Below are 25,087 nucleotides of genomic sequence, written 5' to 3'. Positions count from 1 at the left end.
TGTTGAAATATGAGCTCTTTCTGCGTGCAGAATATGGCATTAAATTCACAGAGCAAAGGAAGAAGTGGTTTACTTGCCTGGAGGGGAATTAAGGAGCAAGAGTAGACACTTAACAGCAAGTTCCAACTACAACTTTTAAGTATAATTGCATACTCTGTGAATCTATGGCAGGGTGGCATCATTTTAATATAGTTATCACAGATTCTTTCTAATATTAAGAGTGATGTGAGTGGAGCTGAGCCTACTGAAAAAGTTCAGTTCCAGGTCTTGATATACTCTCTAATTCTATCGGTCAATTATGCTACAGCAGAGTTCAAATAAAGGTCTGGGGATCTAGAGGATGTAACTACCTTTATTAAAGTATTTCTACTGTAAATACATGTATGGGTCAGGAGACAGTTATCATTTGCTCTTGTTATTTTTTATGAGCCTACTACTATTAGAATAGGCTCTTATGTATAATGATTTAGATGTGTCATGGAATCTTATTTCAGATGGAAACTGTAATGTGAAATAACAAAAAATTACAGCTTAACCTCTGCAAAACTGTTCATTTATGCACTGCCAGTTGTGCATTATACAGAATGTTACAGGACACAACTATAATCCAAGGATCCAAAAGAATTTTGGCTATCCCTTATAAACTCTAAACTCCTTCTTATATAATGGAAGCTGAGGTACACAAAAATGAAGATTCGTGTTTAGTTCAACTTCAAAACTTAACACAGGCATTACCCTTATGGTAATGGTAAAAACATGTGACAGATGATTTCTTCTTGTGTACAGACCTCCTCAGGGTTCTCCTGTCTTCTAGCTCTAACACATCTAGGCCCACATTGGGATTTACTGTCTCCACAGTTGAAATAACACTGATCATATGGCTGCTCTGCAAACTTGACCAGAACATACCCAAGTTAAAAAATACTCCCTTTTGGAGGACTTTTTAGTCCAAGTCACCTCATTGGTCTGGTTTAGAAAGCAGCCCACACAGTTGTGTTATCATAAATATTAGAGTACTGCATTGCAGCTGAGAGTCTGGAATGAATGACTGCAGTAGAAAAGGCAGAGAAATTGTACCACAAAACAGCATAAAAAGCTTCCCAAATTGCTGCCTCCTACTAGAGAGTATTTGAAAAGTCCTTATACAGACACAAACTTCTGATTACGTGCTTCATCAAATATTCTTGATGTTTTCTGGGCTGTGTATATAAAAAGGATTTACTGTAGAAAAGCAGCCACCTCCTTGAAGGAATCCATTAGTTTTATTCTGGTGATGACCATGATCATCCACCAAAATAGAACAAGAAGAAAGCCCCAAACATCAGAAAGCAGAGGATGGAATGACAAGACAGTAATTATCAAACCTTGTTTTTTTCTGCAGATTGTCACTAGATCTTTTACTGGAGTACTGGGTGCAGTTCTGGAGCCCCCAACACAAGAAGGACATGGAACTGCTAGAGTGTGTCCAGAGAAGGGCCACTAGGATGATCAGAGGACTGGAGCATCCCTGCTATGAGGACAAACTACAAGAGCTGGGGCTCTTCAGCCTGCAGAAGAGAAGGCTTCCAGGAGACCTTATAGTGGCCTTCCAGTATCTGAAGGGGGCCTACAGGAAGGCTGGGGAGGAACAAGTGGTAATGGGTTTAAAGTGGCAGAGGTGAGATTGAAACTAGATGTTAGGAAAGGGTTCTCTGCAGTCAGGGTGGTGAGACACTGGCACAGGTTGCCCAGTGAGGCTGTGGGCAACCACAACCTCAGTCAGGCTGGATGAGGCCTTGAGTGACTTGTTCTAGTGGGAGGTGTCCCTGCCTATGGTGGGCAGTTGGAAGTGGATGATCTTTGAGGTCCCTTCTAACATAAACCATTCTATGATTCTGTGAGTCTATAAGTATATGTTTCATATTAAAACACCACTGCCACCAACAGAACTATCCCCTAGCACCATGCTGGCACTGGGGTTGCTGTAATCATGCAAGAAAGAATGCCACTTATTGAATCACTGGATTTTCCTTGGTGGTTTCCCATCCAACACTACATGGCTTGGCTGTGTTTAACTCTCAAGATCAGGCAGGATCTCAGCCAAAGCATATTTTCTTCACCTTCTGACCAGCTGCCATGTTAAAAACACAAGTTGCAAATTCAATTCTACACAATTCTGTAAATTTAAGATGTTCTCTTCTAGCATATTATTGCCCCATTGAGTATCTGAATGATGGTTTCTGGCTAGTTATTTATATTTACCAGTCACCCTATTTTCTCTGTGGTCATTAGTGGAAGCAGAATAATTTTAACATAGATTTGCTTTCATAGAAAGAACCAAAACATTTCAAAATACAGAGTTTCTTCTAAAATGACCTTTGGTGAAGCAAAGGTTGTCCTGAGGGCTTATGAGAAAAGACAAAAAAAGAGATGTACATTTTAGAAATCAGTGAAGCAAGCAAATGCTTGTCCTACGAGCTCTTGGACAACACTGCACAGAGCTACCATATGCTTCCTAGTGCTCCCCTAACTGCCAGCTGTCTCCACCTTGCTCCTTCCAAATGGCAGAGAAGGCAGATGAATTGCCAAAATTGATGTTTTGACCTGCAGTTATAAGCAGCAAAAAGGCTTGGGGTCGGGTTGATGGGAACATAAGCTACATATAAGTGGAGCAAGGACAAAAGAGGGTCATATCATTCAATTGCTGTCGCACAAGGGTAACACAGGGAAAGCAACGTTTCTGCTAAACCAGGGTGACATCAAAACCAAGACTGGATTCTGAGCAATACTTTACAGTCATTTTTCCTTTTCTTTTCATTCATTTTACATTCATTAAAGAAAATGCTAGGCAATAGAAAATCAGATCTCTGCCCTTTGAATTCATGTCGTGTTCTGAATACACATAAGCCTAAACCAAATGAATTGTCAACAAACATACATGCTGAGGAATCCATAGTACAATCACCATACCACAGTCTCCTTCTCAGGATGACACACTTAGCTGTACTCTTCTTGTCCTTTCTTCTACCATTTCTTGCTGCATCAGTGGAGAACCATCATGAGAACACATCATCTTATTTTAGGCTCTATGCCACACTGTGCTGCTTCTCTAAGTGTTGGTACTTCTCTGTAGTGAGATGCACCCCAGTGAATGGCACCCGTCATACAGGAATGGCATGTCCTTACTACCTGTTGGGCTTGGAATGGCTACTACCCAAGCCTACTGACACACAAGGAGTAAATGTACTTGTGTGTATGTGTGTTTCTAAACTTGATAAGGGTCATAGAATCCTAGAAGCATCGAATTGTTTCAGTTGGAAAAGACCTCTAAGATGGAGTCCAACCATCAAGCTGACACCTGCATGGCCATTAAAGCGCCCTTCCACACTTCTATTGACACCTCCAGGGACAGTGACTCTACCATCTCCGTGGGCAAGCCTATTGCAATGCCTGACCAGTTTTGCAGGAAAGAAATATTCAATCTAAATCTCCCCTGCCACAATTTCAGGCCATTTAATCTCCTTCTATTACTTGACACTAGGGAGAAGAGACTAACCTCCACCTCACTCCAACCCTCTTTCAGGAGTTGTAGAGATCAGCCTCTGCTTCTCCAAACTAAACAGTCCCAGTTTCCTCAGCTGCATCTCACAAGATTATTCTCTAGACCTTTCACCAGCTTTGTTGCTGTTCTCTAGACATGCTCCAGCAACAAAACGTCCTTCCTGATGAAAGCCTTTAAATTAAGAGGAAAAAATCCACTAAATAATTTCTCCTTGATTCTGCAACATTGTTAAGGACAGTCTAGAAATCCTCAAGGAACCTCCAATGTCATTAACATTGATTTAATGATTATTTTCCCTGTGCATTGTTATGGTGGTGTATCTGGTGATTTTTTTACTATACCAGCTGGAATCCTAAAGCTTCCTTCCTAGGAAACATTAAATTGGAGAGGTTATGACTGCCTGATTTCAGTTGCTCTCTATGGTATGCATCTCATGGGAGATTTTATGAATTAGAGCTTTTAATAATGAAACACATAATAGGCAGGTGTGAGGCAAAATGTAGGAATACATTCTTATCTCAGTTATAAAATGAAAGCCTGGGAGTAATGCTAACAAACTTTTAAAAGCCTTGAATTTAGTGTGGCCCAGATAAATTGTGTAAGGTTTGGATGTGAACTTAGAGACCATAAAACCTCAGAAACTCTTATGAGTTAGGGCCAATGAAAACCTGGAGACAGTGAATGTGTCACAAACCCTAGGAAAGGCTAAAGACAATTACTTTGGCAGTCTTCATCACCCCCTCAAGGTTTCCTGACCACCAGAACAAAGAGTGAAGGATTCATGTGCTACAACCAGGTCACCTACCAACTGGGCAAGCCCAGACACCAGTATGCAAAAACTTGCTTACCTTACTTTTATCTACTCTTCATACAGAGGCAAGACCTGCAGAACCAGGCTCCTAAGAGGACAGATTTTAGATGGGCCACACTGTGTCTGCATGGTGTCCTTTAATACTTGTTGATTTTCAAACGTGTCATAAAGACAGTTAAACTTCTCAAGTTTTGGTAAAAATCAATATTTGTATATTGAACTGATGAGTACTCTATGGGAGCATTTATCACCCTGCTGACAGCATTAGATATCAGAGAATCTTCAGGAGATTGCTCAAAACCCCTCAGCTGGAGATTTTGTCACTAAAGACTGTTACTCTAAACCACAAATTCACACAGTCCAGTCTTCATTAGGTCCAATTTCCACAGAACTAATTGTTTCAACTTTCTGGTCTTGAAGCTACCCAAAAGCAATTCTAGCCAGACACCATAAATTTCAAGGGGTTGTTCAGGAGTCACAGATCACAATGGCATCAAGTGAATTTCTTCAGCCCTGGAAGACAATCAGGAGTGAAATGTAAGGCTGCATTGCTGAACTGACTCTTCACCAAACAGGATTTTTTTTCACTCTATAGTTTCTTTGCACTGCCAGTTGGATCTGACTTTGTGCTTGGTGCATTTGCTCTTGCATCCTCCAGAACGCTCTGCACTTCTAACACCTCCTTGGTAAAGAGTGGTGCAAAGAACAAAACAGACTTGAATAACAAAATAAGGTAGTGCTCCCTGCGTGTGTTCTGCACACACACACACACACACACACATGCTTATTATTTAAGGCACTCCCCTTCTCCCATCCATATGTTGTTGCTTTTCCCTAATGATGCTTCCACTTTGCCAGTATCTCCTAAAGAGGAGATGCACAACAGCTGGTGAAACAGCACAAAGTCAGGGGAGAGAAGCTATTAGAGGAGTTAACTGGTGAAGCCTGGACACCACTAGGAGACATTTTCCATGTCACTGTGCATTCAGTGTGGAATCTGTGTCATCACATGGTGTGGCAGTCTTGGCAAATCTGTTCCAAAGCTGAGTCTGCTGGCACTTTGCAGCTACCATCATCCCTGCTGTTGTTGCTCTTTGGCTGCCTTGCTGCAAATGTTATTCTCTTGTCACCTCTGCTGCCACACAGACAGAAAGAGCTACGTTCAGCTCTATCTTACATACATAGACTGTCACTAGGCTGAGTGGGATTATTCTGGACTACCTTTGAGATGGCATTTGACAATAATAAGCATTCTGCAAAAACCAGAGGTGTAACTATTCTCTGCTTTCACCCAGGAATAGAGGGAATAGGGAAGGATTTCCCAGTTTTCTTTGGATGTAAATGTGCTCAAGTCACCTCAGTTCAGACGTTATTTTTTTCAGTGAAGATCATCAGATAAAGATTCCCTGAACTTCAGACATTAAACCTGAATTCTTGAAGAGGACAGCAGACCCTGCTGGGAGCAGTAGTTTCTCTTGTGTGTAAATCAGCATAGGAGCTGTCAGAGGCAGTTCCCTCTACATAAAACTGTATTCACTGTGGGTATGCAGTTACAAAAATGGAAAGGCATGAGGACACAGCAGCTCCTGGCTCATTTGTCAAATGTTTGGAACATATCATGCTCCCTGCTCTACCAGACAAACTTGTTTTTCTTACTGTGCTAGGCTTTTTTCTGCATTTCACTGCTTTTCATGTGTCCAATTAAACTGTTCATTATTTTATGTATCTTGAGGACTCCTTCTAGGCAATTACTCTGTTCTGATGCAAACTTTGTACAGACAGTAGGACATTACTTATCAGTCCATCCTGCTGCTCTCATTTACCAGGGAGAGGACACACTTGTTGTTCACTGACCCCTCTGGATTGCAGGCAGCAAATGTTAAAGGGATTTGCTTTATATCCACCCTATGGGAGCCCTTCTCAGTGTGCTAACACATATTTAAACACACCTTGAGGGGTTTTGCTTGTTTTATTTGCTGCTTCTCATTCATCCCCTGAGTTTGCATATAGGCAAAGCCTTGGGCAAGATTCAGGGAGGATGAATTCCTAATTTAGAAAGAAGCTGGTTTGAATGTTCTGAGGCTGGCAGTGAGAGGCCACTTCATACAGCCAGCACACTGACATAGGTTTACAAGCATTCTGAAAAAGCAAGATTCAAAAGCTGGGTTCGCTATCCACATGCCACGTTGTCATGCTAAGACACACAAACTGGGAAGAGTGACAACTGCCTACCAATCTTCAGAGGTTTTCAGAGAAATAGGACTGCTGGGTTTTCACATCTTTTACCCCTTCTGCCTGCTCCTGAATAAAGGCAAACAATAACACCTGTACACCCCCTACCTCTTTTGGGAAATTCCCTGTCTCTGAAAGGTTTCATAAGTTCCATCATTAACCTGAATAACATATATCTGATGCATGCCTTTATTAAAAAACAAACTTAAAAAACCCAAAATTTTAAATCTTTTGCTGTAGAAAATTAAATATTAGTCTTTAAATGTTATTATTTGAGCATCTCTAATTGCAAGGTGCAGCTTTCTCTCCTCTGTCCTGTACAGCTGAATAAACTTCCCAGTTACATTTTTTCCAGCATTGACATCTTTTTAGGTATCTTGCCTACATATTTTACTCTCTTTCTGCTCCTAGCTACTCTATTACTCTGGAAAGCCGGGCCCAGAGAGTGGTGGTGAATGGTGCCACATCCAGTTGGCAGCCAGTCACTAGTGGTGTCCCTCAGGAATCAGTGCTGGGCCTGGTCCTGTTCAATATCTTTACTGATGATATGGACCAGGGGATTGAGTCCAGCATTCAAATGGGCTGCCCAGGGAAGTGGTGGAGTTGCTGTCCCTGGAGGTGTTCACAAAAGGCTGGATGAGGCACTAAGTGTCATGGTCTAGTTGATTGGCTAGGGCTACGTGCTAGATTGGGCTGGATGAGCTTGGAGGTCTCTTCCAACCTGGTTGATTCTATGATTTTCCTGCAACAATGATTCACTATCAGTTTATTAGAGTTTGGCTGCTGCGTTCTCAGCCACTATGGCAAGATTATGTAGATTAAGTCTTGCCCCAAGTTATCCAAGTTGCTATCTCCATTATTGAGACAGCTGAGGATATTTTAAGGATTCTTTTGTTCCACTGCACTTGATGATCTTTTCTGTTAATTACATTCTTTCTATCAGAACTCACTGTAGAATGTGTAGAGTGAAATTCTGGCCTCAGTGAGTGGCAAAACTCTCGTTGTTTTCACTGGTCTGAGACTTTAGCCATAAAATCAAACAGGAAGAAATGCAGGCCAGCAGGCTGCAAAAATACCAATAGAGTCATTTTCAATCCACTGCCATAACTGAGGCTTGTGTTTTGCTACCAAGAAGCTTAATCCCAATAGTAGGCGACAATACATCTCTCCAAGGAGCTAGGGGAAGTGCTGGTCAGGCTGGATGAGCTTGGAGATCTCTTCCAATCTTGTTGATTCTATGCTTCTACGATTCTATGATTACCATTAAGTCTCTGTGGCATTTAGGGATGCTGCAATGTTTTGGAAAACTTGCTCACAGCATAAGAACCAAAGGGACAAAGTTTTCCTTGTCCCAGATACACTGAACATACAGACATGCATAAGCCCCTCTGTACATTCATACAGATTGAAATAATGGTGGTGTTGGCTAAGAGACTCCCTTGAAGCATTTTCTTCTCAAGCAATCAGAAGAGTTCCCTGATACCAATATGAAGTAATTTTTATCTAGTGTGTTTGGACTAACCTAATCAACTTGAAATGACTCTGCATTTTAAATGTACAGCAGCCCAACTAGAACAGTGCAGTACGACTTGGAGCAATTTTACTCTAAACTTTAGCAGACATTGTCTGGTTTAGTTTATCTTTATGGCTGGTTCCTTAGCTTCTGGCAAGGCAAGTATTTAAAAAATGAACATATGTTGCATAAAATGACAATGCATGTAAATTAATTACTTTACTATGACATATACTTCCAGCACAGCCCTCGTTCTGCAGAGCCATCTCTATCGCTAGCAATTCTGATCATGTTCTGCCAAGACTGTGTGGCCACATCTGGCAAAACACAGCTGCATTTCAAAAGTCTTTCATTACCTGCAAGTGTAGGTAAGCAACCTGTGTGAAATAAAGATGAGCTTTCAAATCATCGATCTAATGAGGATGGGGAATATTGTAGCAATTACTGCTCTGGAAGTGGATGCTAGGGTTCATAAACTCTTTTCCTGGGTTATGGAGTGGCTGATTTCTGGGTTCATGTTGCTTGCATGTGGTGCAGGTGCTACTTACTCATCTGCCTCGTTGTAGATACATTTTTTTCTAAGTAACATCACGAAAATACAAAGCATTGTGGTGAACAGCTTAGAAGAGTGCTAATAATAATCATACTTTTCTCTTACTGCTCCCCAAATAACCTTCCTAACTGGATTTTTATTCTTAAAAACTGAAACCAAATGAGAGAGAACAGAATCAGCACTGCCTGAAATGTCAACTCTTAGGAGCACAGCTTGGAGAGCAGACAGATGGACCTAGCAAAAAGCAACTGCACAGAAAAGTGCTATAATCCGTCGGAGCAGCATGTTAGTCGAGAACAATCAGATTCAAAATTGTTCCTCTGAAATTTTCTCGCTGGCAACCAAACATTGTGACTTTTGTCATCGTGCTACGAGGATGAATCAGATGGGTGACAAGAGCCAGGGACTAGAGAGAAAGCAGCAGATGTGAAGACAGAAAAGTGAAGCCAGCACAAAATGCTGCTATCGCTTACGAGGGGAGGCAGTGATTATGGCATTAATCAACATTCCATAATCAATGGCAAAAACCCTGAGGAGTGCCAATATCTATTCATCTTTATTTATGCATATGCCAATCCTTCTTTATAATGTTGTCCCTGAGAGTAGTTTCTAGGTTATAAAGATTGTTGCCATGAAAAGAGATAATTGTAGTTCATGACCTGGAGGCCAAGGTAGTGCATAATAACGCTATTGTACTCTGGGATGTACAGAGGGCTCTATAATGAGGGTGGAATGTAACCAAATACAGCATTCCAGCCTAAAGTCAACAATGCATTTTAAACAGAAAATTCTATCTGTGCTATTAGAAATATGCTTTTGCCAGGATGTAATTACACAGAAAACCAAATTATATCACAGAAGTGATAGTATTCCTGACATCAACAGCCAAAAAAGTACTTTAGCCCAGGAGCTTACTAGACCTGTGAACAATGGAAAGTTGTGCTGGTGAGCCTTTAGCCTGGGACTGAATCCTACCTTTGAATGCATAAGGCTTAACCCTTTCCTTGCCTCTTGGGTAATGTTTTCTGTCTTGTTCACCCCATAATTACAAACATTATCTGCCATAGTTGAAGAGTATTTCCCTGTATAGTACTAAAATACCCTAGTCATAACCCTTAAAATTATCTAAGAGAGAGTCTAGTTCAGCAGCCTTTGAGCCTGCTGTTTCCAGAAGGCTCTGGCTTAGCAAACCAGATAAGGAGGCCTCAGGGATGCCTTGCTGGTTTTGGCAAGGACCATGCTGAAAACCTAAACCAGTTCTGACTCCTCTTTACTGGTTGCCATTTAATTTTGTTTTCAGCATACTTTTAGCATAACACCAGAGTGGGTTTTTTGTACTCAGACATACAGATACTAAGTTGCTTCACACTAAGCTGGAAGCTGACATGCTTTTTTGGAAGACTGGAGCATTAAGAGTTTATGGGAAGTTTTACTTAAAATGATAGACTACTCCCTAGGAGAAAAGACAAGGCCCCTCTAAAGCTTGGAAACTATGCTCCATTTGCATTGCATGGCATCTGAATGTACTAGATTAAGTTGCTTTATGTGATGTTATGTGACTGAATGTAACCAAGTATAACCATATGGTCCATAAAGTAACTTGTGAAATAGACTTGCCTTACTTTGGGAATAGATGTTGCTCATTTATGATCCCCAAAATATTCTGAGTCTGAGTTATTTGCAAGCAGTAGAAGGGAGCTGAGCTGTGTTTTGAGGGCACTGTAGCAGCCAGACAGAATACTGACACCAGTTCAGCTATTAAAAAGTACTTGCAGGTCAAAGATACAGAACAAGGTGTCACGCTGATTGCTGTCTTTGTGTTTGTCAGTGTAGATCTGTTCAGTGTTCCTGACTATGTTGAACTGAGTATTATAAAAATCATCACATCACAGTTCTGGAGCCCCCAACACAAGAAGGACATGGAACTGTTGCAGCCAGTCCAGAGGAGGGCCATGAAAATGCTGAGAGGGCTGCAGCAGCTCTGCTATGAGGACAGGCTACAAAAGTTAGGGCTTCAAAGACACCTTAGAGTGGCCTTCCAGTATCTGAAGGGGACCTACAGGAAGGCTGGGGAGGGACTACTGACAAGATCTTGTAATGACAGGATTAGGAGAAATGGGTTTGAACTGGCAGAGAGAAGATTCAAACTAGATGTCAGGAAAGGGTTCTTTGCAGTGAGGGTGGTGAGACACTGGCACAGGTTGCCCAAGGAGGTTGTGGATGCTCCCTCCCTGAAGGTGTTCAAGGCCAGTTTGGATAAGTCCTTCAGTGACCTGTTCTAGTGAGAGGTGTCTCTGCCTATAGCAGATGCTTGTAGCTGAATGATCTTTGAGGTCCCTTCCAACATAAACCAGTCTATGATTCTATGATTCTGGTGTCTCTCTAAGGAAAAGAATAATCTCAGAATCCAGTTTTCCTGCACATCTACCTGAAGGATAAAATAATGTTTGAAGTGATCTCAATTAATTTCTCTGTAGCCTTAGTCCCTGTCTGCTCTTCATCAGCTAATTCTTTCCCATTATTTTGGTGTGGAGTCTAATCACACAAAACCACAGCAAGATATTTCAGATGCCCACTGTCTCTGATTTGTCTCCAGTAATAATGATTTGTAAACCCTAGAAGCTTTCCTGACAAACCTTGGAAGACTCTATTAGCATTTCCACGCTTGGCATATACAGTGGCATTTGGATGTTATGAAGTCACTACATGTTACTAAAATGGATCCTAATGACAAAGCTAAGACTCAGGTCAGAGTTACTTCAATATTCTGGATTAGCTTGAATTTGGAGCCTGGGACTAGGCCATTATAGAAAGATGCAGGAGTTTGAAACAGAACCTTCCTCAGAATAAAAAAGGCTTGGATTTAGTATTTTTGCTTGAGCCTTTTCCTAATATTTGATTTTGTGGGTTTGTTTGTTGGTTGCTTTTTCAGTTGGTTGGGTTTTTCTATTTTGAAGAAAGGCTGAGCATAGCTGAACACTAGCAACATGCTCCATGAGAACAGAGTTGGAGCCATTGAGCACTTGGTGGTCAGTTGAATCTCTGTTCTTCATTGTCAATAACACTTGTGAAATTAATATTTTAAATACAAGGACAGAGAGAAAAGAATAAACAGTGGATTAATCTGATAATCATAGGGTAATACTGTCAATAACCAGTAACCTCACAGAAAAAAAATGCACTCTCTGGTTCTTAAATATCTTAACAAATATCTTAAATATCTTAAATAATTTAACAAAAATAGTTTAACTATCAGATATATCCTTTCCCAGGTGTCTTTGAGGGAAATAATCATAGAATCATAGAATGGTTTAGGTTGGAAGGGATCTCAAAGCTCATCCAGTTCCAACGCCCTGCCATAGGCAGGGACACCTCCCACTAGAGCAGGTTTGCTCAAGGCCTCATCCAGCCTGGCTTTGAGCACCTCCAGGGAGGCTGTGGAGCACAGAGTCAGATTCTGCACAGATTCTGTGCTCCACAAACTCCCTGGGCAACCTGTGCCAGTGTCTCACCACCCTCACTGCAAAGAACCCTTTCCTGACAGCTAGTTTGAATATCCCCTCTGCCAGTTCAAATCCACTCCTCCTTGTCCTGTCATTACAAGACCTTGTCAATAGTCCCTTCCCAGCCTTCCTCTACCCCCCTTCAGATGCTGGAAGGCCACTGCAAGGTTTCTTTGAAGCCTTCTCTTCTGCAGGCTGCAGAGCCCTAACTCTTATAGCCTGTCCTCATGGCAGCGCTGCTGCAGCCCTCTGATCATCTTTGTGGCCCTCCTCTGGACTCGCTCCAACAGTTCCATGCTTACAGGAAAAAGAGGAATTAAGATTTAAGAAATATAGTCCAATAGTTAGACACTATATGGGGTGGGTGTGGGAATAAAGTTTTTTTGACCTTTGTCCTTTGGACACCAGCTAGATCTTTTTCCTCACTGTAATTGATAAGCATAGCTAAAAGAGAATGACTGATAAGCATAGCTAAAAGAGAATGAGGACATGGCAAGCATGTCCAAATTCTTTATTTACAAGCTTCCTGTTTTCTTTATAGAAAGGGAGAAACCTCCGTGTACTATGCTATTAAGCTACCTAGCACAAATGGTGCCTCCTTTCTGTGACACTTCATGTGGATGTGCAGGCCGTGAGACTATAGATTTATTTTCCCTTACTTCATTGAATGCATATCTGTGAGGCAAGCAGGCACAACCAGGATTAGTCACAGAATAGAACGGTTTAGATTGGAAGTGACCTCAAAGATCATCTAGTTCCAACCCCCTGCCATGGTCAGGGACAATTACTCCCTTAGAAGAATTTCATAAAGAGCATGTGTTTTGCACAGACATTTAGGCATAGACTAAAGATTCATCATTCCTTCCCTAGAATTTTTCTTAGGTCTTTCATGTTATTTTTTTTCTCTTCCCTCTGGTTGGTAAAAAGTTGAACTGTTTCCTCCATAAAATAATGATCTTCCTAAAATAAGAAAATAGAGGCTTCTGACAACTGCATAATGATATTCAAGCTACATAAAATAATCTCAACATCTGTTTCTCTGTCAATTTTCCAAACCCTAACCTACTAATAGTATGCTAGACGGATGCTACAGCCAACTATCACACTATCTGGATCCTTCTGACTAAATCAGTGCAATAGGATGCGAGGCAGCTTTCGTGACAACAGAAAATGAGGAGGGGAGGGGGAAATAGATGCAAAAAAAAATCACAACAACAAAAAAGGAGCATATGCCACCAATAAACATTAGAAGTAAACTCCAGAAAAATAAATGTAAGACCGGTGGTTTGTCAGAACAGATTTGAGATGTGCTGTTTTAGCAGGCAGATCACTTACAAGATGGTTTCTTGTTGATTTTGAATCATAGCTAAGCAATGAAGTGCTAGCTTGGTATAATTCTATTTTTCTGAGTGTGTCTAATCACTGGGAAAATGCTCTCTTCATTGACCTTGACATTTCACCCTGGATCCTGCATCCTGGAACTGCTTTTTATCTGTGGGCAATTATTTTAATGCTAGGAATTCTGCAGTGTGGGCTGCAGAACTAAGCATGTTCTGACATTAAGCATGTTTTATTGCAAGACTATGGCCTTGGTTAATGTTAATAGCTGGGTTTGATAAAATATTTTTTCCTAACTATGTTGGAGTCACAGACAAGATGAGGGAAAAAGAGGCTGCCTTGGCACCAATTTCTATACCAGACTTGAAAAGATCTTCCTTCTGCTAGAAATGTATAATGTAACCAATGATGCTAAGGACCTAAGAATGGCAAACAGAATCACACTGGAGATTCTGCTACTTTCATTTCCTGTCCATAGCAGTATGTATCAGAAAGAAGCATACTCGAATAGAACAAGCAGACAAGTAGACAGTGACAGCTTCTCTCAGGTTCCAATGAGCTGCCCTGTATGAATTTCCAGTGCTAAAGATGTGTTCACACCTTTGTATTGAACAGCCCTTGCTGCACTTTGCTAGTCTCAATTTGAATAATCAGGTTTTGTGTTGCCTTTTCCTTGTTGCCTCCACAGCTGTCTGGATGCTGCCACTTGGAAGAATTAGTTCACTGTCTCTTCCTCTGTGCTATTTAATGTGAAAAGTGAAGTTCATCTGCCTCATACCTCTTCATAGATTCTGCATCTAACTTTGAACTAATTTTAAGTTGCACATTCCCCTGTAGCCCTGATACCTCCCTTTGTCTGTAGCTGCCTTTCTGAATAGAGATGCAGTGATTACATTACAGTGATGACATGCCTGCATTGACTTCTCTGCTGTGCATTGTGCTATATGACAAGGTTTGTTATCTAAAGCCTGTCAGGATATTATTTGTCTGGAAGTGTTTTTTTTTAAAGAAGGAATGTTTTTAATGATAGAAATCTAGGTGTCAAAATGAGACTGAGAAGAGAAAAAAAAGGGAATGAAGTAGCAAACTTTAATGATAGAACACCTTCTAATTACAATAACGCACTCCAGGGCTCAAATTATCAAATGATAATTTACACCTAGGTGATTTGACAGCACTCGGCCTTTGGCCTTCTGCCTAACAACACAATAGGCGTAAATCATTACCAAGTGATTCACACCCTGTCATGCCTTATTGCTTAATTAATTTGTCTAAAAAGCTTTCCATGAGAACTTCTAGCAAACGCCTTTGTTGTACATCTTTTAACACGAGGGTCAGTCCCTGCCCTCTCTGTCATTCTCAGCTCTCATTTCAGCCTCCTGAGCTTTAAAAGCGTCCAGTAAATTTTTGCTTTTACTACACAGTCATTGAAATTTCTGCTTAAATTTTATGCTCTCTTCTTTTAGGTAAGTTCCTCTCTTGTTTTGTGGCTGTCGTATCTGTGGACCCATAGAATCATAGAATGGTTTAAATTGGAAGTGACCTCAAAGATCATCCAGTTCCAATCCCCTGCCATAGGCAGGGAGACCTCCCACTAGAACAGGATGAAGGTTAAACTCATGCCCATGGGAGTGAGGTTGGAATTAGATGATCCTTGTGGTCCCTTCCAACTTTAACTGATTCTATGCTGAGCTTTAGACTGAACAGAGCCTAGAACAAATGATCTTCTGGGTCACTGGAAAATTGCACTTAAGCAGTTAAGATGTTATTTTTGTTAACCAGTAACTGTATGTTTACTCAACCAGGAATAGCAACCTCATATATAATCTCAGAACAAGTAAGGCTCTACTGTTGAGGTAGACATTAAATATTTTGAGTATAAATAATGTATAATGAACTCTTGCAATGATCCAATCCTAAACCCCACCAGTGTTCTGCAGAATAACAAATCTGATGATAGAAAAAAGGAGTTACACGAATTTATGGAAAATACAACTACTTACAGCCATTAGACAGGATGGTCCAGCTGCAGCCCTGAGTGCTTAAGCAACTGATTGCCTCAAATCAGAATATTACACAAGGGGAAGGTCACACTAATGCTATTATTATACTCTACCTTTAGAATTCACTTCTGGCTCCTCCAGTAGAGGAGCCAGAGATGGAACAAACATACAGAAAAGCTTGTTTTATGTTCTTATGAACTTTGATAATCAGAATTCCCCAAGGACTGCCTTCTGCTACAAAATTGAGGAAATATGCCATGAGCCTCTGCAAGGGCAGCATTTGTTCTAGGTGTTTACTCAGGACACTTCATTCCTGTGGGAGTGATAGAGCACTGGCTCAGTTTTCCCAGAGAGGTTGTGAAGTCTCTTTCATTAAGGGATTCAAAACCTGCCTGCATGTGGTCCAGGGCAACCTGCTCTACGTGACCTTGCTTTAGCAGAGGGCTTGGACTGGGTGATCTCCAGAGGTGCCTTCCAACCCACACCATTCTGTGATTCTGCGACATGCAAGCCCTATCCGAGCCCCAAAAATGCTTCCACTGCCAAAATAATTTACTCATCATACAGATTGCCTCTTCTGGGAATGAGGGAACAAACAATGTGTGACCTGTCCTTACATGTGGAATAGTCACTGTTGGAAGATGCCCAGGGTCTGGAATGTTGAGCATGATAGAAAACTGAAGGTAGTGGCCATAAACATGGGAAAAGCTGGAAATCTGAATTACATCTTTGAGTAAGCAACAGTCCCCCAAGGAAAAGCAATTTGGTGGTAATTTTTCTTCTCAATTCTCCTTGTCTGAACATCAGGGTTTTGCACTAATAAGATCGTTGTTCTTTTAAATGTAAAATAAATGGATCACTTTCAGTGAGTGAAGTGGCTCTGACTCAAAAAATTAAGCCCTTTAATGATTCTTGCAACAACAGGCACAATAAGAGGGCCAGAAAGCCACCAATACGTCTCCAATGTCCTTCACTTCATCTAGGACAAATAATGGCCTATTCAAATATTTAGTCTTTCTTGCTTTGACTATCACCTAGAACTAAGCCAAGTGCTTGTTTTGATTTTACTTTACTGATTGTAATTTTCACATGATGAGATGGTTTCTCTCAGACTTCATCTGCTGTCAGAATAGTAACTGGGCTTGGAAGTGTCAGTAAATTATCTCAAGCTATGAAACAGTCATTTTCCATGTGGAGGTTTTGAATGTGTGTACACCTGAATGCAAAATCAAGTTTTGTCCTAGTGTTTATTTTCTTGTATAGATCTGCAATGCTTGTTAGAAACAGACAAAGATTATTTAGGTTGGAAGGGAGCTCAAAGCTCAGCCAGTTCCAACCCCCTGCCATAGGCAGGGACACCTCCCACTAGGACAGGTTGCTCAAGGCCTCATCCAATCTAGCCTTGAACAACACCAGAGAAAAAGCAGCCACAACCTCCCTGGACAGCCTGTGCCAGTGTCTCACCACCCTCACTGCAAAACCCCTTTCCTAATATCTAGTTTAAATCTCCCCTTTGCCAGTTCAAACCCATTCCCTCCTCATCCTGTCATTACAAGACCTTGTCAATAGTCCCTCCCCAGTCTTCCTGTAGGTCCACTTCAGATACTGGAAGGCCACTATAAGGTCTCCCGGAAGCCTTCTCTTCTGCAGGCTGAGGAGCCACAACTCTCTCAGCCCGTCCTCAGAGCAGAGCTGCTGCAGCCCTCTGAGCATCTTGGTAGTCTCCTCAGGACTGGCCCAAACATTTCTGTGTCCTTCTTGTGCTGGGGGCTCCACAACTGCACACAGGACTACAGGGGGGGGTCTCAGGAAAAGAGTGAAGGGGCAGAATTCCCTCCCTTGCCCTGCTGCCCACACTGCTCTTGCTGCAGCCTAGCACAGGGTTGCTGTCTGGGCTGCACTCACACTGCAGGCTCATGTTAAGCTTTTCATCACCCCAGACCCTCAGGTCCTTTTCCTCAGGGCTGCTGTCAGCCATTCCCAACCCAGCCTCTACCTGCTCCTGGGATTGCGCCCACCCATATGTAGGACCTCACACTTGGCCTTGTTGAATTTCATGAGGTGGGCCCCCCTCCAGCCAGCCCAGGTCCCTCTGCATGGATCCCTGCCCTCTAGCAAGTCGACTGTGCCACACAGCTTGGCACAATCTGAAAACTTGCTGAGGGTGCACACAATTCCTCTGTCCATGTCACTGACAAAGAGGTTAAACAGCAGTCAATACATAATACTGGATAGAACAAGCAGGTGAGCTCAGAAGGTAGCTGCACAGAGATCTAGATCCAGCTGTTCCTTTCATTCCTTTTCTTTTGAAAACAGGAAATTCATTCAGTGTCATTTCTTCTCCTACAACTGTTGGAAAATTATCTATGAGTCTGGCTATCAAGTTAAAAAGAAACTTCCTAGGGACCACCCAGAATCCATCCTTGGTTATCCAGGGCAACAGAGCTTTAATGAAAGATTCTATTTTCCCCTTGTTTTCGTCTTAAACTTTAAAAGGCAAGCAGAACCCTTTAAGCACTTAGGCAGCTGCTCAGACAGTAGCTTGCACTGTCAGCCAGCTTGGCCCACACTCTCTGGCTTCCCTTATCTTAATGTTGAGCTCCTTAGTAGCAATGCTGGCTTTTCAGACTCTAAGCCACTTTTGATCTTTTCATTTAAAAAAGCCAGGTCTGAGTGGTTGGATTTTGACAATGCATGTGCCTCCTGCTACTGACTTATTCTTGGCCTTAAAACATGCACTGGAATGCAGCATTAACTGCAGGAAGGAGTTTATTTCTTGGATTTGTGAAACCCTGCTTCTTACATGGATCAGCTTCACAGAATATTCTGAACTTCAAGTAATAAATGCAGCTTTCTCAAGTAAATGAAGCATCTCTACTGTTTGCCAACACTATCTTTAAAACAACAACCAAATGGCAGTTTCCTTTATTCTGTTTCTGAATCCTGATGATCCCAATTTTCTAAGTGTACTGACTCAGACATAGAAAGGGAATTAAACCAGCAGTCTATACTGAAAAGTGGAAGGTGGCAGACAACCTATTTAGGGAGATTTTCCTTCTGATTTTCATTTGAGCACAAGGCTGGGTTTCTACTCGTTAGACCAAATTTAACTGTCACTACACATGGCAAGATAGTCAAAGACAGCGAGACTATAGAAGTGCAGTTGAATTTCATGAGAGTGGCATGGTACAGTCAGAAATAGCTTGCAAATTCTCTGTAAATACTGTATGCAGGAGAGTGAAACAATACTTTAAACAATTTCAAAACAGGATGTCTGAGGGAGAACAGAAACACCAACATTTAATCATTTTGAAAAGAAATTCCAGATTAAAAGTGCCCCTTAAGATTCATCAAACCTTTGGGGCTCATTTCTTGCAATAGCAACCAAAATACTCCACAGCATGCAAGGAAGCCTTGCAGAAAAGAAGGCTCCTGCCGTATGACCCACATGTGACATGGAGCTCAGCCTGACCTTTGAATTGTATCCAGATCTCTGTCGCTAGCACCGCCCTAGCTCTGGCCGCCTTTGCTGAGGAGATTCACCCAAAGATTTATGATATATATTTTTTCCTGCTCTTTGATTCTAATTTGTCTGATAATATAATTGTAGAAATGGAGGTTGAAAGGAGTTTATTCAACTCAAATTCTTTACCAGCACCTTGAAATCATGACCATAGAAATTTGCATGCCTGCCATCTGCACATAAAAACCTTATCTTTGCTCCAGTAATGCTGACTTGGTGAACTTACACTCTCTAGATTTGTTGTCTCTGTGCCACTGCAGGGTACTTGTGTAAACACCAACAATAGGAATAGCAGCAGCTGTGTGTGTCCATCTGAGAGCAGAGTGCACTTGTAATCTCTAATAATAATAGTGACAATATGTAACATTTAAATAAGCCTTTTCATCTTCAAAGTCCTCTGCAAGCACGGGAATTCACCCAACCTCTCTCTGCTATGGATATTATTAGCATCATGGTACAGACACAGGTGACAGAAAAAAAACCAGATTTGCCCAGGGCCAGTTGTGGGATCACTAAAACTTTGTTTAGAGCCCATCAGAAAGAATAACATAAAACTGTGTTCAAAGGGCCACAGAGAGAGCTGTTGCTGTTTGTGTGATGTTGCTCTTTCCTAAGAATTTACAGGGATATATCACAAACATTAACCACTCTAAGAAGAGGAAAAGAGAGAATTTTTAACCAGTGAAAGTCGTTCAGAATTCTCCTGGTGGCAGTTGTGGGTGTTGCTCCAGTGTATTGTGAGGTAGGTTAGATTGATTTGTTGCAGACAAGTGCAGCAGGCTGCAGTGAAAGTGAATTATCACCTGGGTTTTGCTCCACTGCACGTTGATTTAAACCACATTGAATTAAACTGCAACAATCTAGAAGCTTTGGCTCAAGACACCCTCCTATAACTGTATGATCAATCTTTTTATTTGCAAAGGATATTGTTTTCACAAGAACAAACTCCCCTGAAAGACAGAGCTGCAAAAGAGTATCAAAACTGTGCTGCAGTAGCTGAAATACTAAGGCACCACATCTTGGACTGCACCTCTCTCAGAAACATAACGTGGTTTTGATCTAAGCTTTGGGGAATAATGTGGACAAAAAGCCTTTTCAAAAGCAGAGAATAAAAATGGTCTTATTTGAAATTTGAGTATAATAGCTGGAAAAAAATGCCACCCTCATCTTTATTAGCCTGGTATTCAATCCACATGAAGTGAAGACATCATAACACTCCTATTATCACCCCACTGGATGTGGAATGGGTAATAAATGTAAGAAGCACATTACATACTATATGAGAGACCTGATCTTGAGATGCTTATTCCAAGCCACAAGTCCTTTTAACTCTCCTTGACCTCAGTGAGAAACTCATGCTTTCAAGAGCCACTGCACAGTATCCTTTAATTTTACATCTTTGAGTGTGTTGAAAAAAACCTTTAAAAGAAACACTTACAAAATATATTTTCCCACTTTGTTGTTGCTGTCTTATACCTAAACACGATAAATATATATATAGTAGTTGAATACTACATGAAAAATAAAAATGGTGTCTTTTTTTTTGATCTAGGTATTGTAAATGATGTAAGATTAAAGATATTCTGCCAGAAAGAAGCACATTATCATTCCAGAATTGTATTTTTAATTATATTCTGATGTTAAAAAAAATGAAATTAAAAAATTAACTCCCTTACAAGTTCCTAATGTGAGCAAATCCAAACAAGATATTTATTACTGCAGCAGTATAATATTAACTGGAAAAAAAAAGTGGGATCTTTTTCCTAACGAACTACAGCTAATGCTAGAAATCTTCCCATCCAGAGTGCTGTTGATTTTTCTCTTGTTCTTTATTTATAGGAGACAGCTATAAACATACCACTCACTGGCTAATATTCCTACAGAAATGGCAACCATCTGGGTGCTGGGGTGGGTGCACCAAGCCCTAGGGTGCCTTTAGCCAGTTCACTTGAAATCTCGAGTCTGTCCTGTCCTATCACCCAGCAGCAATGGAACATTTGTTCCCGGAAGGGCCGGCACGCTGCCAGCAGCAGGTGTTAGGCTGTCCTCTGGGATGAAGGCAGCAGGCAGGAGCACTGATGTGTGCCTATGACAAGATGTTGCAAATCTGCTCTCATAGCGACGGTGACAGCATCTGGGACAGTGTTGTGAGTCACCATTCTGTAACCATTAAAAACCAGTTGCCAATCCTTTCATAATAATAAATTAAAATATCATTCCAAAATTTGCTGGCCTCAGGAAGAAAAGGAAAGGATTTGTGTACTAATAAACACATGTGTGTGCACTCACACACACAACGCTTTACAGCTCCCATTATCAAACTCTGTGCAAGTGACTGCATATTAAACTAACAGATAGGGTGGACTAATAGGGTGGGTTTGTGGCTACTATTCAGACTGCATTTCAGATTTTCTTAAAGCAGAAGTCAAGAGGAAAATGTTTAAGAGTCAGTAAAAAGTTGAAAACCAGGCATATACAACCTTTGGAATTAATGATTATTGTAATTAATAGATAATTCTATTGATAATAGATAACAGTTGTCCCTATTAAGTCCAGATCCTGAAAGTGTTTTAAGTTTCAGATGCTATTTACGCAGGCTGAAGTTGTGCTTCTTCTGTCTATATTCAAAGCTGAGCAGGGTATTTGGCATTTTACAAGAGGAGGATTTATATAAATATCTGCATGGAAACAGTAATAGATCAGCAGTAGCTGTCTGTTTCCAAAATGTTTGCATAGATCTGTAGGCAGGTGCATAGATATTATTTCCATGCCCTCTTCCCACGGAGATCATACTCTTCTACTTCACTTTATAGTGGATTTGAATAAGGATAAAGCATGTTTTAAAATTTCTTAAACAAGCCATACAGCAAATATTCAAATAATGCAGTGCCTTGATTTCTCTGGAGTCTTGTTTCAGCGAGGCATGCTTATCTTCCTAGTGATCTAAATCCCAATCCTTCCATTTTACTGACCTTTGTTGACTATAACACATGGGATTGACGAATTTAATGACTGAGCCTCCCTTTGACTAGAGGTCTTTTGTCAGCAAGGCTACTGCTTTAATTTGGGCTGATCTTGACCCAGTTCAGATCAATGGCAGAACTGTTAATGATGTCAACAGAGCCAGGGTTTCACCCTTGCCCTTGATACTTACAATGGTTAGCATTATGGTGATGGAGTTTTAAAAGCAGTGCTTATCAACATGAAGGGCTTCAGGAGGAAAATTCAATGCCTCAAGTCATGTTATACCCAACACAATTTAGCCCAAGTAGCTTTTATCATCATGAGCGTTTCCCCTTCATCCATGCTCAGTCTGTGCTTTTCTTAACACCCCATGTGGTTGTTCACTGCTTTTAGTCTACCAATAAGTAATTCACTCACTCACTTCCCTTTACACTTTGCTGCAAGCTCCATTTTTGCAGGTTTTCCTAGTAATATCCCACTCACTGCTGTAGAGCACTTAGCTTGGCCCTTCCACACTTCACATTTTATTTCTTGCCTTTTCTCTCTCTCACTTCACTGTATTTAAATAAAAATTCTATTTTCCCCTCACAAAGGTAATGCTTAAAAGAAAATCAGGTTGCTCTTTTGATAATTTTGAAGACAATAAAATCCTTTCCTACCAGAACAGATTCAGACAATAATTTGACTTAAAAAAAAGAAAATAAAATACTGTAAATGGTAAGACTTTTTTTTTTTCTTAACCTTTTCAGACCACATATTTCTGGTTTCAGGAATGCTAATGCTTTTTTTGTTAATACTTTTAAAGGTTTCTCTCATAAATATTATTCATATAAAACTTGACCTAAACAAGAGTCTCTAGAAATTGTAAGTGATATAGAAAGGGGGAGAGGAAATAATTTGTTTAAATTTGAATGAAAAATTTAGGGGGGAATCAGAGCACTTTTTTCTTTTTATTTTGTGATGGAATTAAAAATCTATTGATCACTCAGTTATTTGTGCAATCTATGGCAAACAGAAAACCAGGGTGCTGCCTGTAGTGGTTAAGATCAAACAACATGCTGCAGCCAAGGTATTCGCACCAGACACTGAGCTAATCTGTTACCTACAATGCTAATGCTGACTTTAAATCAGTCAGACACATAGATATTTACCTCCAGTTATTACAGTGTCTTCAGCATATATACCAGATAAGACAAAACAAACTCTTTTGTGAAAAGAGGACAGACAGAAAAACACAAAAATATTAAGTGCAGCTTTGAACTTCTAATAGTTTTATTTCAGGATTAGCTGCTAGGTGTGTTTTTAGCTACACAACAACATCAAATTCAAAAGGTGCCAATTACCAGTCACCCATTTGACCTCTGCATCTCTAAGTTCTTTTTGGTATTTTTAGCTGAACACTGAAGTTTTCCTTCAGTTTCCCACCCTGTTCACTCACCTGCTCTGTGTTTAAGACCAGATTTTTAAAGCCAGGCATGTACATTTGCACATGTATATCTACACACATCAACATTTGAAAATCCAGCCCCTGGTTGTGCTGGTTTGAGGCTAATTGGAATATTTTACTGAGAGAAATTACATATTTAGCTGTAAGAATAAAAAAAAAAACAACAAAAAAAACAACCACAACACTATCCTATGTCACTCATTCTTCTGCTGACAAATGCAACTAGTCAAAATACAGATAAAATACTCACTTCTCACGCAGATCTCACTTCTCTCTGGTGGTCTGTGTGTGTTTGTATCTGCCTCAACTCTAATCCAACCTAACTCTTTATTTCCCTTAACCTTCTTGTCATCTTTTGACATCTTACCTCAGATCTCTCCAGATTTATCCTGTGAGCTATATGGGGATTGATCTGGTTATTTCTGAATGGAGGGAAAGAGGAGGGATGAGGTTTGGGTCTGGAGCCTCCTGGCAATCTGATTGTTTTGGAGGGGACTTTGTGTTTCTGTATTACTTTTAACTTGTATATAACTGTAAATATTTGTGTATATTGTACATTTATGCTTGTCGACTGTGTTAAGCTGCAAACATAGCTTCATTCCTTAACCTCCAGCTGGCTGAGTCTAGTCTGGGTGATTTCATTGTGTGTAGGGGTTGGTAATTCCCAAACCATCACACTGGTCCACATGAAAAAAAACCCCACACCTCTGCACAACTCTCTTCCAGTGTGAATTCTATAACTAACCCTGAGAAAGCTAAATGATTTATTGAAACCTTCAATAAAGAAACCACATGCTGCATTGTTTTGATGCATTAGATGTGAGTCACCTCTTTTTTTTTTAAGACTATAAATCAGCAGCACAAAGAATTAAAACATGAAAACAAAAGCATATTCTTTAAAGAACAGCCTGTTCTCTAAACTGTTACTCTGCTTGGTGCCAAACCACATTTTGTGATATATCATGTACAACCTCTTATTATGTGTTTTCCTGTTATGCTTTACATGACTTGGAGTGAGAAAACCCGAGTAGTTATGCCCTAGACTTACCACCGACATCAAAGACAGGTCCACTCGTAGATTTGGATCACAGCATGACAGTTTCCTCCAGGGATGATGACTCTGAAAGAGGTGGGAAAGTGTTACAATATTTATCAAAAGAAAGCTGATAAAGCTAGAAATGTGAAATTACAGTGGATCTGTCATCCTTCATGAAACACTTGGTGGACACAGGATGGCAATGACCTTGCTTGCAAAGTGCAACACATACAGAGTAGGGCCACTTCATTCTCATGCAGGCCTAGAATGAAATGACAGTGACCTAAGCTTGAATATGAATATACAATATGAATAACACCTATAATTACTGCTGGTATGCAAATAAGCTTGTAGAAGTAAACATTAAATAGTTCATGTCACACAGGGCTATCTCATATACTGCAATTACTGTGGTGCGGTGTGCGTCCAGCAACTTCCTGCTCAAATCCATGCTGGAATGTTTTGTCTCTAGGCCTCTATCCTTCATCACTAAATGTTCACTAATCCAGCTTTGGAATTCATATTGATGAACTTTCCAAAATGTATCTAGAAGACAAGCCTAACTTTTCAGTACTTTGCTAGAGAGGAAGGTTCAGCAGCCTTTTATACATCTTATTTCTAGT

At 40.6% G+C, this 25,087-nt stretch overlaps 1 long non-coding RNA gene across 1 annotated transcript; it reads right to left on the bottom strand.

Annotated features, from left to right (window-relative positions):
* Positions 1 to 20,052: 20,052 nt before the first annotated feature.
* Positions 20,053 to 24,554, bottom strand: LOC135177821 (uncharacterized). The gene is made up of 2 exons (XR_010303170.1): positions 24,477 to 24,554; positions 20,053 to 21,177 (listed from the first exon to the last, which is right to left on the bottom strand). It is a non-coding gene; the product is annotated as an uncharacterized LOC135177821 (long non-coding RNA).
* Between the last annotated feature and the right edge of the window lie 533 nt (positions 24,555 to 25,087).

The sequence above is a fragment of the Pogoniulus pusillus genome, chromosome 8 (assembly GCF_015220805.1).
Source record: "Pogoniulus pusillus isolate bPogPus1 chromosome 8, bPogPus1.pri, whole genome shotgun sequence".
Classification (NCBI taxonomy): Eukaryota; Metazoa; Chordata; class Aves; order Piciformes; family Lybiidae; genus Pogoniulus; species Pogoniulus pusillus.
Note: the sequence above shows the minus strand (reverse complement) of the source record. Positions and strands in the feature narration are given on the sequence as shown.